At 42.0% G+C, this 16,052-nt stretch overlaps 1 protein-coding gene across 1 annotated transcript in view; it reads left to right on the top strand.

Annotated features, from left to right (window-relative positions):
- tanc2b (tetratricopeptide repeat, ankyrin repeat and coiled-coil containing 2b) overlaps nucleotides 1-16,052 on the top strand; it is a 72,175-nt gene that overhangs the window by 757 nt on the left and 55,366 nt on the right. The gene's annotated exons all lie outside the window — the stretch shown is intronic.

The raw sequence follows: 16,052 nt of genomic DNA, 5'->3' as shown, positions 1-16,052 counted from the left end.
TGAGATTTTGATTGATTTATTTTCAAAAGCAAGATGTTTTGCTGTTGCTGATTCCCATTTTTTAAACCAGGAAAAATAATGCAAGCAGTAAATGACAAATCATATTTTGAAGTCAGCCCAGTGGCTACCTCCTTAAGAAATGATGTGTTTATGAATATTACACGATGCTCTTTTACTATGGCAGAAATGTTTACATGGCGTATCCAAAAAGCACTGAAAATTTTGATTTTGATCAAATCCGATAATCCCCAAAATAGCTTTATCGGGCACCGATACCAAGTATCAAATGGTTATATAACTAATGTATAATACCTCTTGGTACGCCCTGATATAAATTTGCTCACGATTAGGATTATCTTACAATCAGGCAATAAAACAATGAATCTACGACTATCTATGAATCAACTATTAAAGAGGAAAAAAAACACTTCTGCCATTGAAAACATTTTGACTGCAATCTGACTATGACCCAATTTTGTGACAAAGTCCCCAGCTACTGTTTTCCATTGAGTCAGACGCCTTTTGATTACGCCATTGGTCTCGACTATGCAGAGGCGAACCATGACATGATTTTTACTGCAGAATTTCAATACTAGGTATGAATCTCTGTAAGTCTTGATGGTTTAATTTTGAATCCCCTTTGAGAAAATTGAATTAGTGTGCAAAACTGGCGAGAGTGCTCCTTTTAAAAGTAGAAAACGGAAGCTGTTGTTACTTGTTGAGGGGCTGGAGGCCAACAAGCCATTACGTGACATCTGCTCCATCCTTGCAGACGTGCACTTTAATAGCATGTTGCAACAAAGGCCTGCTAATCAGCCTAATGAACGCCCGATCCGTCCCAGACGCTCATTTTCTTAACTCTTAACGAGATGTGTTCAACCGCCGTGCAGGTTTTACGACAAGAATGGATTTTATGAATCCCGTGACTGACTTGAAGAAAAAAAGTAGTTGTGAGACGGCCGAGGTAGTTTCAGCTCGTCAGATGAAAGGCAGTCGGGCATCAAAGCGTCCTCTGATCACGTCACGTGTTGGTTTTACTTTATCTTTCTCGATCCCGTCATACCAGATCGGCGTACGCGCTTTTCCATTGTGCCGCTTTTCCGCTCGTATTTCCCTAGGTGCCATCTAGCTTGGAAGTTTTTATCTGTATTTCGGTCGCAGGTTGAGTACAAAGCCGCCCGCGTTTTCCACCGGATGAGCCGCGGCTCTCATGGCTTCAAGGTTAAAAATACAAACTAATCTAGTTTTAGCTCTAAAGTTGGGAAAAAGTACCAGTAACGTGTAGGCCGGGTTTATGTGGCCTTAGAACTGGGGTGTCCAAACTTTTTTTTAACCCAGGGCTGCTTTCAGGAAAATCCAAGTATGCGAAAAAGTCAAGAAAATCGTCATCTTTGGCTTTCTCAGGTTTTTTCCCCTCATTTAGGCGTATAAATCGGCGCAATTTTCAGAGCGATTGACTTTGTCGTCGTATTTTATTGGGCTCTTTTCTTATTATAACAGGTAAATAATGTTAAACTGGTTCTGCTATAGTTCAGAATGGAGGTTGAGTCTTCAAAACTGAGTAAAATTCAGAAAAAGTCAAGAAAATCATCATCTTTGCCTCTCTCAGGTTTTTTTTCCCTCATTTAGGCGTATAAATGGGTGCAATTTTCAGAGCGATTGACTTTGTCGTTGTGTTTTATTGGGCTCCTTTCTTATTATAACAGGTAAATAATGTTAAACTGGTTCTGCTATAGTTCAGAATTGAAGTTGAGTCTTCAAAACATTGAGTAAAATTCACTTTAGTATATTTTGTAGTCTGATGACAGCGTCAAAATTAAATTTGCGTACGTGCAAAAGTGACACACAACGAAACTGGAAGTGTTCAAGACGGTTCTAGTGGTTTTGCTGTTGTGGTCGTTGGTATTCAGCAGTCATTTCCTCTTTTAGGAGAATTTATTGAACCCGTTCCACTGAAGGTGCACTTTCTGTTCCCTAATTTATTGCCCATTTAGAACCGACACCTGCTGCTTTCTAACAGCAGCACCAGTTGAAAAAAGCACTTTGCATACTTTTCGGGTCAAAGTCCACGTTTAGTTTCTCTTTTTTCACGATGAGGGGGAAAAAGACAACATCTGTAATTAGGGATCTGGCTCCAATAAAATCCAGATTTTGGTCCCCTTTACCCTTCCCAGTTAAAATGAATTGGACACCTATGAGGGTTAGATGGCGCTAACTTCAGCATTATAAAAAAATAGTTACGGAAATAAACAAAATACCGTATTTTCATGACTATATGGCGCATCGTATTTTTAGCCGCAGTGTCAGTAACGAGTGCTATTTCTGTATTTTAAACACACAAAGGACGCACCGTTTTTTTAGACGCATATATATTATATATGAATATCGAACCGCAATTTTCCGGTTTCCGGTGCGCAGTGACTGCTGGGATATATAGTTCTTGCACGCTACACCCACACGCTAAAAACACGTTTTTAAAAACGCAACAGAAGCAAAACTGAGTTCGGTTGTACTTTATTTAGCCATTTTACAACTTACTCATGTCATCATCACCCACAAATCCATCAAAGTCCTCATTTTTTTGTCTGAATTGAACAATTGTCCAAATGAGTCATCGAAAACGCTGAGTTTTATACGTTCGTCCAGGCGGCCACAATCCTTTCGCAAATAGTAGCTAGTTGGTAGCTAGCGTAGCTTTTCCAACGGTGCTTTCCATGCTTCGTCAAGCTGTATTGATGTCGATGTATACAGGCCACAATCCATTGGGTGTATTGACAAAAGAACTACTAAATATCCCAGCAGTCACTGCGCAGTACTTTGTTTACGGGAAAATAGTCAAGTCGGTGTACCCTATCAACTGATTCATTGTATTTTATCGTGATAACAATTTTAGTATTGGTCCATATATAAAGCGCACTGGATTATAAGTCGCCCTGTCTATTTTGGAGAAAATTTAAGACTTATGTGCGCCTTATAGTCGTGAAAATACGGTAACTGCAATAATAGAGTCATTTATAAAGAAAAAAATAGCAGTAACTAAGGAGGTCTGATTAAAGAGCAAAATGGAGGATTTTCAAAGAGTTTCTTTTGGCGAGCCCTGCCCGGAACTAAGATAGAAGTAGCCATAAAGCTTTTTCCATTTAAATTGAAGAAAGTAAAAGGAAAAGTGGATTGCTTGGAGAAAGAAAGTGCCGATGCAATCAGGAGGGGACCCGGCTGAGTGGGCACTCCAGCGAAATCCAATTAGAGCGCCTCATCAGTGGATAACACGCAGTAACGTACAGACTTAGGATGTCCCCATCACATATTTTTTTGCACGAGTTTAAGTCACCTGATTTTCACCTCCTCAGATCTGACGCGAAACATTTGCTAGGGTTTTCGGCTCTCTTATACTTTGACTGTTTTTATTAGAAACAGGTCTCTGTTTGCAATGCAGCTTGACGCCAACACTTTTCAAAGAGACCTTATAAAGAGAAAAATGAGGAAGGTGCTTTTTCGCGTCCCACGCCCCTTTGAATTTTTCAAAAACTATATTTTACGTCCATGTTTTTGTCTGTTTCTCATCAGAGGATCTATTTTAAGAGCAGCCTGCCCCTGTTTCCGTCTTGTCCAATACAACGAGACCATACTTCGGGTTTTCGGAACAGGACTTGATTCTACTCGCAGCATTTTTTTGCCCCATACTTTAAACAAAAAAAATGCTACCTTAGCGGCGCTTTAATCTCTTGCAACTCCTTTAATGAAGTAAGCAACTATACAATGTGAGCAGACATTCAAATGTACCAGTCAGGCGTGACAAAACAAAGTCCATTTGACGTATTGTTGTTAATTAGTGGCAAGGTTTTCTTCATAAGAGACTTATTTCAGGTGTCTAATTTATTTTACATTCTTATAAATGACTTGATATGATCTGTTAAATCGCAATTCAGAGGAAAAGCTACACTTGAACTCCAATTGTACTGTTAAAAATATTGTAAGAATACTTGATACATAATTTAAAGAAGGCGCCAATGATGCATTCACGTCTGGTGTTAAGCAATGAATGAGTGACCTACATAAGCTCAGAGGAAGACTTCTTAGAAGGAAAATGCAAAGGAGTCTTTATGTTGTACAGAAAATGACAATATAAGATTGCTAACAATTATTACACACCATTGCCGCTCCATAAAATATGTCTTTAGTAGTAAATGTATTTAATGCAGTGTTATTGAAAGTACTCGGCTTCATTTGTTTTGGGGGCATCATGAAATTATAGTTAGAAATAACAAATCAAGGAACTTTTAGCACCTAAAATGATACCGCAAAATGTCAATTGGGACAAAATCATAATTCCAGTGTTTTGCAAAAAAAAGTTCTTATAATCCAATTAGAAAAAATAATCTAAATATTATATCTAAAATGGTCCGGCCCACATGAAATCGAGTTGATGTTATTGCAGCCCGTGAACAAACCCAAGTTTGACACCCTTGCCATAAAGAATAACTAGTTTCCCCAAAAGACACCAAATCATAACCATTGAAATGATTAAGCTTTGGAAGCATTCCTCTGTTTTTTTTTAATAATGAACCATGAAGCGCTATTATTAAAATTAATTCAAATAGGATGTAAGGAGACTAACGGTTATATCATCATGAAGAATTTATTGTAGCTCCTTTTGTGCGATTTAACCACATGGGGCAGTATAATGCAGTTATGCACTCAGAAACAAAGACATTCACTCAGTAAGCATCTCTCTTGTTTTACATTCTTGCAAAAAAAACCTGGTTAATTATTACCTCAAAATGGTTCTAAAATGATGAATCCTTCTCGCTTCAGGCAGCAGACTAAATTGGACCAAATGAACCGCGCCCCCTCTTAGTGTCTTAGAAGTAGGAATGCGGAATTTCAGCAGAATGCCATTTGCTCGAGGTTCGACCGCAGCTGTTGGCATAAGTAACACAAGTGGACCTGCTAATTTTGACCTCCGCCAAAGATAATACTACTCGTCTCTCTACCTAAAACATATGGGCCTCGCCCCGCTACAATTGCTTCAATACAATAACGGTAATCTCATTTATAGTCTCTCGAGCGGCCCTCTTTCGTTTCCAATCATGGCGAAGCCGTTCTCCGGGGGACCCTCCCGAGCTTGTTAGGCGGCTGCTGGATTCCGGCCCAGTTGCCGTATCGGTCTCTGGAGGTGGTAGGGGGGGGATTACTTCTGTTCGGAATGATGGTGACAATGTCAACGGCTTTGCATTGTTGAGCCGGCGCCGACCTCTGGGGCGCACAACTAACACACTGGCGTCAAAGTGTTGCTATTAGCGGATTGCCATTAAGCGTGTAGCTGCCAAACAACATGGGTAAGGGTGTCCAAATTTTTGGGAGTATCTCACAAGGGATAGATCCAGCATTAGCGTCCCAACCACCTTCAAAGGCTTAGAGTTAAGGTATTCATACGCATATCCAACAAAGCAGTAATTTAGCCATTATAAATTTACGTTTGTGCATTTTTTTGACGCTGTCAATTTGAAATATTCCCTCCTGTTTTTGAAATTTTGCGAGTCGGTTCAAAAGGTACTTTGGTGTTAAGACGTGGAAAAAACCCTGGGACAGAATTAGACCCCGGGCCATAATTTGGACACTATAGTAGTGGCTTTAGCGTATGGGTGTCTAAACTATGGCTCCCGGGCCAACTGTGGGAAGCTCCTGTTTTTTATTGGCTCACAGCAAATTAGGAAAATATCATTAAATATGGCCCACTAAAGAATTTTAAATATAGCTTATGTTCTGTTGCATTTCTAAGCTTTAACTCTAGATGGCGTTAGTCAATTAAACAGTGCCTTACCATTATTTCCAATCAAAGTAGGAACCAGAATTTCAACCAATGACTTACCGTATTTACTCGCATATAAGCCACCCCCTTAAAATTGCCATAAAATAGATGAATGTCACAATTTCTCGCGTATAAGCCGCCCCCTGATTCACAATTTTCACCTCCATATTCATGGGTAGTAAAAATGTGTTACTTTGAACGTGGTATCTCTGATATACTGTATGAATCAAACGCACATTATTACGGTCAATTTCATAAGGAATTAATTCATCCATTCAGCAATGGTTGTTTTCTTACTGCAAACCAGAAAATAACCAACAAATAGTAAATGTTACGACATCTACTGGTGAAAAAGAGTATAGCAAGTCTAGTGCGCATATAAGTCGTACCCTTGATTCAATCATCATTTTTTTTAGTTACAAATACGGCTTATATGCGAGAAAATATGGTAAAACTTTTAGATTTTTTTTTTACCTGATACTACCAATAGTTAGAAAGTAAAATTGGATTTCAAGTTTGCCTTAGCATCCTTTGATTATTCAGAAAAAAAGTTTGGACATCCCTGCTTTAGCCCCTCCTTCAAAGCTCCATGAGAATGGCTCCTCCCCCCTTCCATGCATACTGGCCCTCTGTAGAGTCTAAATGGACGCTCTGTTCCCCGTCCACCTCCGTGCGTCCACGCGCCCGGCGGGAGACCTCGGCCCCGCGGCGTGAAAATGGCGTTCGCAGGTTAACTCGGCCGTAATTTACCAGGCACGCTTGAGCTGGAGGACAAGCGACGTCGTTGTTGCGAACGCAGCTGTTTCCCGCAGTACAGCGTGCGAGGGAGGGCGTGGTGGGCGGCGGGACGAGATGGAATAATTCCACGTGTGGGCCACCACAGTAGTCAGCGATAATGTTCGGGCTTTTGAAAGGAAGTCCTGTGTTTAGCTTGACCTGATTCCTCTGCACGCAGTAAAATTATACGATAGCCATCTAGCGCTCGCTCGCTCGGCTGCTGTTTTTCAACTCTCATCTGCCAATGTCGTTGCAATGTTAACGGGGGAGGAGTTGTCAGAATATCTTTATTATCTCTACAGAAGAGACATTTTCTTCCAACATGAATCTATCGTTGTCCAAGGCAGGCAAAGAGTTAAGAATGGCAGAGCAAGGAGGCTGTTTTGTTGTTGTTTTTTGGTGTCACAATAGTAGTTTCGGTTCCAAATTAGCCATTGAATAGACGTACTCTAGCCATTTCTAAACAGTAATGTTAAGTATTGGATCTCATTATTATTATGGTGTGTTTTATTTTTAATGAGAAGGGTAAATCCGATTTACGCAGATATTCGGGTTACGTAGGAATGGAATTCCCTCGTCACTTTCTGTAATCGTGAGCCTTGTACCGTAAACAGTATCATTTCCATCCCTAGTTGTAAAGCAACGTGGCAGAGCGTGTCTACGCGCCGAGGCGCTTGAGGCGCCTTCCCCGGCCCGCACGTGCAAATCCAAAAAAAGCAACAATCGTGCAGATCAAAGACACACAAACAAATGTCTCAAGACTGACCGCAGCGACTCTGCAGCTGCACACCCGATAGCCATTGACCTTTGCCCCTTATATTTTTTTCCTTTTTTAATGGCAAGAGTCCATAGATTGTCATGGGATTTAGTCGACTTTCAAATTGACCAACTTTGGGCGTAGAGATAAAGTTCCCAAACATTCATTTGTTAGTGAAGATAATTGTTGTTATAGTTAGTATGACGATATTGAGAACTGCTCAATGCTAACATCGACGGTGTACTGAGAAATCGTGACCGGACGTTTGGTCGCCGGACGTTTGGTCGCCGGACGTTTGGTCGCCGGACGTTTGGTCGCCGGACGTTTGGTCGCCGGACGTTTGGTCGCCGGACGTTTGGTCGCCGACGTTTGGTCGCCGACGTTTGGTCGCCGACGTTTGGTCGCCGACGTTTGGTCGCCGACGTTTGGTCGCCGACGTTTGGTCGCGGACGTTTGGTCGCCGGACGTTTGGTCGCCGGACGTTTGGTCGCCGACGTTTGGTCGCCGACGTTTGGTCGCCGACGTTTGGTCGCCGACGTTTGGTCGCCGACGTTTGGTCGCCGACGTTTGGTCGCCGACGTTTGGTCGCCGACGTTTGGTCGCCGACGTTTGGTCGCCGACGTTTGGTCGCCGACGTTTGGTCGCCGACGTTTGGTCGCCCGGACCCAAACAACCAGCGACCAAACGTCCGGCGACCAAAAGTCCGGCGACAAAACAAGGTAAAACAACACGGTCTACGCATCAATCAAAGGCAATTTAGGGAAGTTGAGCAACAATTTTAAATGGTAATTATCAATAACCTTCCGGGCGACCAAACGTCCGTTGACCAAAAGTCCGGCGACCAAACGGCCGAGTACCCTGAGAAATAATGCTGCGTAATATGTATTCTTCAAGTACAAAAATATCATTCAGTATTTTTTTTTCAAAAAACCTGCTATCAGTATTGAGGTCCGAAAATTGCTATCGATTCAACGCTAAGTCTGAAGAATCCCCCAAATTCTTCGCCCCTTATTACTTACTGCCAGCGATTTTCTTCCGAACCTCCAGGAGGGTAAACACGGTGACGTAAAAGTCTCCCGAGGCTGGAAAGATGGCGCTCCAGCCGTGCCTCAAGGTCAAGGTCGGCTGAACTCACTGTCGGGAACCCCTGGGGGGAGGTCTAGTCTCTCTAACAGCCTAATGAGCGTCTAATTGATATCCAGCTGCAAAACGCCACGGTCGCTTAACGCATTTGCCGGAAAAACATATTCCACGCGCCTTGAATTGAGCCGGCACGACACGGGAGGACCTCGAGCATGCATTTTTAACACAGCGAGCCCCTGGAGGGAATGACTAACAATCACGCTGGCGTCTGAGGGAACTTGTTTCTTTTTTGTTCCCCAAGACGACCGACACTTTAGTGTTTATTTCTGTCTGTCCGGCTCTTATCTTCCAGAGTATGAGAGACGGAAAGTTTGCCAGTGTCACGAAAGCAGAACAACATCTCCGGCGAATTCGAACTCTTTTATGAGCGGTAATGAAATGGACTCAAAGGACGGAGCTAATCCGAGGCGGCCGACTCGAGCCCATATCTCGTTCGCCGCAACGGGAACGCCGACGCCTCCCCGCGGGGACGCTTTCCTGACGTTTAATCAGCGGCAAAGGAGATCAATTGGGCGCTCGAAAGTAGCTTTTGTGCCGCCGTGGCCTTGGAAGTTTTGGCCGTTTACACGTCAACGCTAATGGGGGTGAAAAGGCAAAAACTTTTCCAGATTTCCCTTTTGTTTGAGTAGCGACGAGATCAGGATTGGTTCTCGATAAACCATGCAAACACACGGCAATCCGTTGTCAAATGTGGGAACAGAAATTTGTTGGTAAGATATTTTAATGGACTCATCGCTAGTCAGGTGTTTTATGTTTCTGGTCTACGTACTGCTCCATAGTAAACAACCTACAGTGGTACCTCGTACCACAACAGTGTCATTGAATTCTGCTCTCAGGACCCGCAGAGAGTTTATTTAGACTTCCATCTAGCGCTTAATTACTGAATTCGATACCCGAGTTCACAGGGATGCCCACCCTCAATGAAACAAAACGATTGCGTTGCCGGCTTCTACGCGTTGACAATCGACTTTGTCACGGCATACTTATGACTTTGTCAATAAGTGGAAATAAACAGTCCCGCCGCTGCGTGCGATTTTGTAAATTTCACCCCGGCAAATTGTTCCTCCCGTATTCAAACAAGGCGGGCGGGGGAAGTGTGCAAAGTAATCACTGAACGCCCAATTGGGAGCCTTAATGAAATTATTGATCGTAGATAGCCGCAGCCCCCCTTATCGCGCCAGCTTCTTATCTATCACATGATTGAAAGACTACGTGGAGATTTCAGTCTTTCTCCCATTAGCATCTCGCAAGCTGACGACATAATGTCATCGCTTGGATGGCTCCGAGAACTTTAACCCACTTAAAAACCAAAAAGCTCTCATGCAAATCTCCCTGCTTTTTAGGACTGACTTCCTCATGTCCCACTTTCAATTTTCTGTTCCGACTGCTCGCACAATAAAAACGAGTCTCAACTACGTTTCTCCATTGAGTTATAGTCCATCTGCCCTTGCCTCTGGGTTCGTCTATGCAGAGGCAAACCGTTAGCTAATTTATTTTTATTGTACAATTTCAATAGATGTGGATTTGCGGGAATCTTGGTCATTTATTATCGAATACTCTTTGACAAAAGTCTATGATTGACTTAGCACATGTGTCAAAGTGGCGGCCCGGGGGCCAAATCTGACCCGCCGCATCATTTTGTGTGGCCCGGGAAAGTAAATCATGAGTGCCGACTTTCTGTTTTAGGATCAAATGAAAATGAAGAGTATAGATGTATATTAAATTTCCTGATTTCCCCCCTTTTAAATCAATAATTGTCATTTTTAATCCTTTTTTTCTGTGTTTTTAGTTCAAAAATCATTTTGGAAAATCTAAAAATATATTTAAAAAAAGCTAAAATAAACATTGTTTTAGATCTATAAAAAACTGACTATTCAGGGATTTTAATCCAGTTCTTTTAATCCATTTATAAAAAAAAAATCTAAATATTATATGTAAAATGGTCCGGCCCACATGAAATCGAGTTGACGTTAACGTGGTCCGTGAGTCTGACACCCTTGACTTAGTGTGTAAAAACTTGTGATCAACAAACTCAACTTTAAACGCTGACTGCGCCGTTTAGGTCCTATCATCAACTCAATTGGGTTAGCAAACAACTACTGTCCAAAGTTAGCACTAAATCTTTGTTTTTGCCGCATGTAAACATGCACTTTTGTTGCCGTTTTTCTCAAATAAAATCATCTGGGATCAAAGTTGGTGGTGTACTTCCAGTTAAAACTGTTAATTTAGACACTTGTAAACATTTTTGTTGGGTGGGAGTCAATCACTCATGGTCCTTCTACTATATTATCATAGCCTGCTCCCTGTTTTTGTACATATATGAACAATAACTTGGCAGAACAATGCGTTTGGGCCAAAATAGCATTCATTGCTAGACTTCAGTTCGTCTCCAGAGACCAGCCAAAATACATTGAACTCAAACTCCGTGAATTATATATTCGGGAGAGCTCAAGCGGGCCCGAGGGATAATTTGCTCATCTATCAAGTGAGTCCTTTGTCATCAACAAGTCCAATTTGTGCGCTTTCATAGTGTTTTTTTGATGGAGCCTGTTGGATGCGTGTTTGATGACTCTCAAATTGCCCGGCTGTAAAACTAGCTGGGAAATAAATCCAAGACTTTATACTCTCACTTTTTTTCCCTGTCTTGGCGAATCCCACTTCAGCACTAAAAAGGCCACTTGCAGGCGTGGCTTAAAGGTAGACGCGCAAAAACTTTCTTTCGCGGTCGCCGTCTTGCACCAGACAGTTTTTCGTCTAATTCGCACGCGACCTGTGCAAGCAAGCCCGGACCCGTCGTCCCCCGTCGTCCATCTTTCGGCGTGATTGACGGCTGCCGGCGGCCGCGTGCGCTTGCATAAACATGAAGCCCCTCGCCCCCTCGCCGCCGCCTCCGTCGTCCTTGACTGGTGCGTGGTCTTGCTTTGATGCGTTCACCTGGCAAGGCAGGAAATGCATTTAATGACTTCCTCTTGCCTCCGGTCCCTGGAGTCAAGTCATCATCTGCAAAAATTGCCGCCTCAGAGTCTAAAGAGACCTTTTCCGCCGCCTGGAAAAGCTTTTTCTTTTTATTAACGCAGAGAACAACAACGTGAAAAGCATTTTTTTCCCCGCCCCGTTTGCTTTTCGCCATTTGCATACATTGCCGTGATATTTGTCACGCTTTGACCAATGAGACGCTGCGGGCTGCAAAGCTTCACGAAGACGGTGATGAGTGTTGTCAGGTTGGTGAAGGAGATCTGAAGAAGTGCTTTGTCCTCAGGGAGAACGGAACCGTGTTTGCGTGGAAATGATTACTCGGTTATGTTTTCGTAGCTGCGGCATCTTTTTAAGCTCCCGATTTGAAACTGAATGGGATAAAATGTGGTATTTGTTGCTAAAGAGAGGATAAAGACTGACTATTGTGATGACTTTTTTTTTCTTTTAAAGTATTTTAGCTATTTGTAATCCTAAAAAGACATCTGGCAGGCGTTTTTGGATGCTCGACGCGCCACTCGCTGCTGCCAGGGAGTTTTTATAATCCAAGTTGTACTTGAAGGGACTCAAAGGGAGTTTTAATGCTCGCTCGTCACATGAGGAACTGAATTTTTTTTTAAATCCGACTCGGTGGAATGTCAAAAAGCTTGATGCTCAATAGGAAGAAGGCCACACTTGCTGTGTTAATGGAGGACAAACTCATTTGTGACACTTGACATTTTCAGGAGGAGAAGCGTGGGAAGGGGGGGATAAAAAGAGGGTTTCATTTACAATGACATACAATTCAATTGAAGCAATTAATTTATTGATCCCAGGATTTTGACATGAGAATATTATTAAATTGCACTCCTGACTTTTTTTTTTCGCACTTCAACATCATAAAAGGTCACTTGATGAAGTTCATTTCAAATGAATAATGCCATTTAATGCTGCTTGAAATGTAAGAAAATAATAGAAGAATATTTCATTAAATTAAAAAAAAAGGTATTAAAAAAATAAAAAAAATAAAAAAATGGAAATAATATTGGAAAGGTCGTAAAATATCTCCATAATCCATTAAATTACAAATAAGTGAGAAACAAAATGTGCTTATTACGATTGAGTTATTTTACCCTTTTCTTACTTTGTAATTGACTTGCAGTCTTCCAGCCAGTTTTAAGTAAAGCTTTACATAAAGCAGTCATGTTAAAAATACAATATGTTTTTCAATCCTCCTTATATAACACAATGAGACTAATTACCATGCAATGTAAACAGAAAACACACTATTACCGTCGCAGTAAATTCTTTCAAGTGGATTCCTTTGGGAATGTCCGCGCACAATTTTTTTTCCTGTCGCCCACATGCCATTGGACAGATGGGCTCAGAAAAGTGTCACATTCCTTTCCGCTGCAATTCACCACATCAGAGAAAGACAAATAGATAGAACAGGGCTGCTCTGAGCAGGCACAACTCCAGTGGAACCTCTAAAGTCCAACATACAATAATCCCTTGAATATCGCAGTTAATGTAGCCGCGATAATCGAAAAATCGCGAAGTAGGCCCCTATTATAACTTATTTTTTCCTGTCCTGGTAGCAAAAGCAAAAGGCTTCTACTTACGAGTTTCAGCGTGGATGTACAAATTTTTATGAACTTAAAAAAAAAAAAAGCAAAAGGCTTCTGCTTATGAGTTTCAGCGCGGATTTTCAAATTTTTATGAACTTTAAAAAGAAAAAAAAATTGCAAAAGGCTTCTGCTTACGAGTTTCAGCGTGGATTTTCAAATTTTTATGAACTTTAAAAAAAAAAACTATAATAGCGGAAAAAATCGCAGTAGTGAATTTGCAATAATCGAGGGATTACTGTAATCCATATTAAAATGATATTTCCTACCATATTATAGTTTTACTGGGAAGTAGTCTTGCGCCGATACCTTTTTTGGCTCCTGAATCCATGACTAGACTAAGAACCAAAATCTTGAAGAATACAGTGTGTAGCAAAAGCATTTTTTTCCTTCTTCTTCTTACTAGCTACTGATGCAACAATAGTCGATGAAAACGTTAGTTCCAACTTTTTTTGTCCACCTAGTGAACGTCTGTCACGCGATGCTTGAATCCCGTCATAGACGGGAGGCGTGATGCAAACGGACGTGATTGTCCCCGCGCCCGGTTAATGTGCTAATTAGTTCTTCCTTAGCCCGAACGGCCCGTCAGTCAAAGCGCGGCTCTCCGAACTGAAGAGCGACTCCTTTGCCATGTACTGTCACGCTGCCCTTTTAATTCCCCTGCCATCACTGTCACACATTGACACCTCGAAGGTGTCGCCGACCTTGCACGCCGCTCATTGTAATGTAACCAAGCCCAGTGAAAGAAGAAGAAATGACTACAAATGTGTGTTTCAGACTTTGACAGTTCGTGTATGTAGAGATTTCGCAGGTGATGTGTTAGTGTCGTCAGTAAAAGTACACGTGAATGGGACAAAGATGTCGTACTGTAAGACGAGGATCACATTTTGAGCTCTGTCGTGTGGTTCTGTGGATTCTCAAGGCTGGACCGGCCGAGTTTTGATGTCAACAGTTGAGTAGATTAGCCACTCCCCCTTGATCTCGTGAATTTTTGAGCCTCCAAACAAAGATCGGGAAAAAATAGACCTACGAGAATAGCGAAAATATTAGGGTATTAAAGTGTGTAATGCAGTCATGCAAGAGAAACGTCATAAATTAAAGTCGTAGTAGTACACAAATCAAATCATACAGTTTAACTGCAGGATTAAATTGTAATCTGTTTATTGTTTGATTTCAGGGGCTGACACTTTCCGTGGTGTATCAACACAAAACGACTTTTGGCGTAGTCCTAGGAGAAAGCGAATGCCTAATATGACTTATTTTTACATTACATGGCGGACTTCAAATTTGGTGATTTAATAGTCGACGTGAACACAAAACAGCGACCGCTCTCAACTCGGCATCATGTTCATTCAAGCCAGTCGTTTTTCTTCCACATCCTCATGCAAATGTGCGCCGGCGTTGATTACCTGCCATGAGCGCTGTGACCTTCCCGCCCCATTCCATAAGCATGCCATCTCTTCTTCCTCCTCCTCCTCTTCCTCCTCCTCCTGAATCGCTGCCCTGTTTGTTCAGGGCAGCACAAGGGCAGCCGTCTTCAGCCAAATTTATGCAAATACGCAAGCGGACCTGACGGACACCTTGTTGGCCAACGCCGACCGACAATGTCACTTAGCTCTGTGCCGCTTTTGTCGTTTTTTTCCCCTCCGAGCCACCGGCAGGTGTAGCGGCGACCACTCTCCTAGCCGAGTGGATATACGAGCGGGATTAATTGCACAATCCGGTTTAACCTCCAAGAACTCCATCTCTGATCTCGTCGTGGTTAGTCACGCTTGGATCTTTTTTATTTTTCCTCGATAGGATCTTTTTTCCAATTATTTTTGAGCTGGTTTAATGGGAAGAATGAACACCCCCCCCCAAAACTAGCAGTAAGATCCTAAACTAGGGTTGGGGGTTTAAATTTAGGGCTTTATAGTCCGTTTCTATCACGACACACATCGATCCAAAAGATTGGATTTGAAATCTAGTGTTTCTTTTTTTGTATGTTCTGCCGTGTGTGTGTAGCGCACATCTGTCGACACTTACACACACACACACATACACACACACACACCCACACACAAACACACACACACACAAACCTTTGCCAAATGTGCTTTTCCGCGTGTTGGTCACAGATGGCCCTCTGACATTGATTCTCATTCGTCAGCGTGCTTTTTATTTAGAAACACCGGTCCATTGCTGCACTTTTACCGGTAATAAATTGTCGGTGAAAGCGACACATTCACTTCTGCTCGTAAAGAGGCAAACAAAAGAGCTCGTGCTGTAAAAAGCAAGAAGTTACAGTGGTTCAGAGTAGCCCAGTATTTAGAGGCAGTAAGTCAGCATTAATAATTCAACGAGATATTAAATTACCCGGGAATGTTGGTACCAGTGTGTTTGTCGGGTGTGCGTGTGTGTTGTCAGGCATGTTCTTTGAGAAATGTCACTTGAAATAGTTGAGTAGTGTTTTTATTGTGGGTTTGTATTGTTATGTCATGTAGTCGTTATTCACTTCAGTAATTCACTTCAAGCCCAACATTGCATTGAAAGCAATACTTGGCTTGGCAACAAGCCAGAAAAGTGTAGTCGTTTTTCAAAGCAGGTCTTCTAGCCTTCATGAGCATTCAAAACAAGGATGAGGTTTCGAATGAAGTCTAGTGGATGTTTTCAAGTACTGATTTTGATCGCTGCTCAAGTTTTAAAGGTTCCTGTTTCAACAGTTGGGCTTTCAAAGTATTGTTGCCACCCTGGGTTAGGCTTTCTTGTCCCCAATAGGGTTTCAATGAGGACATTATAGCGATATTGTTATACAATTTGTATCCCAATCAGAAATCGGTATGCCGGAATCAATGTATAGTTTTAAAAAGAAGTCCCTGTTTAATGAAGCAACCAAACAGTAGACGACAAAATAGACCAAGATTTTTCACAATGTTAACTCATGCATGCTTTAAGAATGAAAGCCAGGTTTTCACTGACAGTCCATTTACAAATACCGTATTTTCAC

This window comes from Stigmatopora argus, chromosome 18, assembly GCF_051989625.1.
Source record: "Stigmatopora argus isolate UIUO_Sarg chromosome 18, RoL_Sarg_1.0, whole genome shotgun sequence".
Taxonomy (NCBI): domain Eukaryota; kingdom Metazoa; phylum Chordata; class Actinopteri; order Syngnathiformes; family Syngnathidae; genus Stigmatopora; species Stigmatopora argus.
This window is presented reverse-complemented; position numbering and strand designations above follow the sequence as displayed.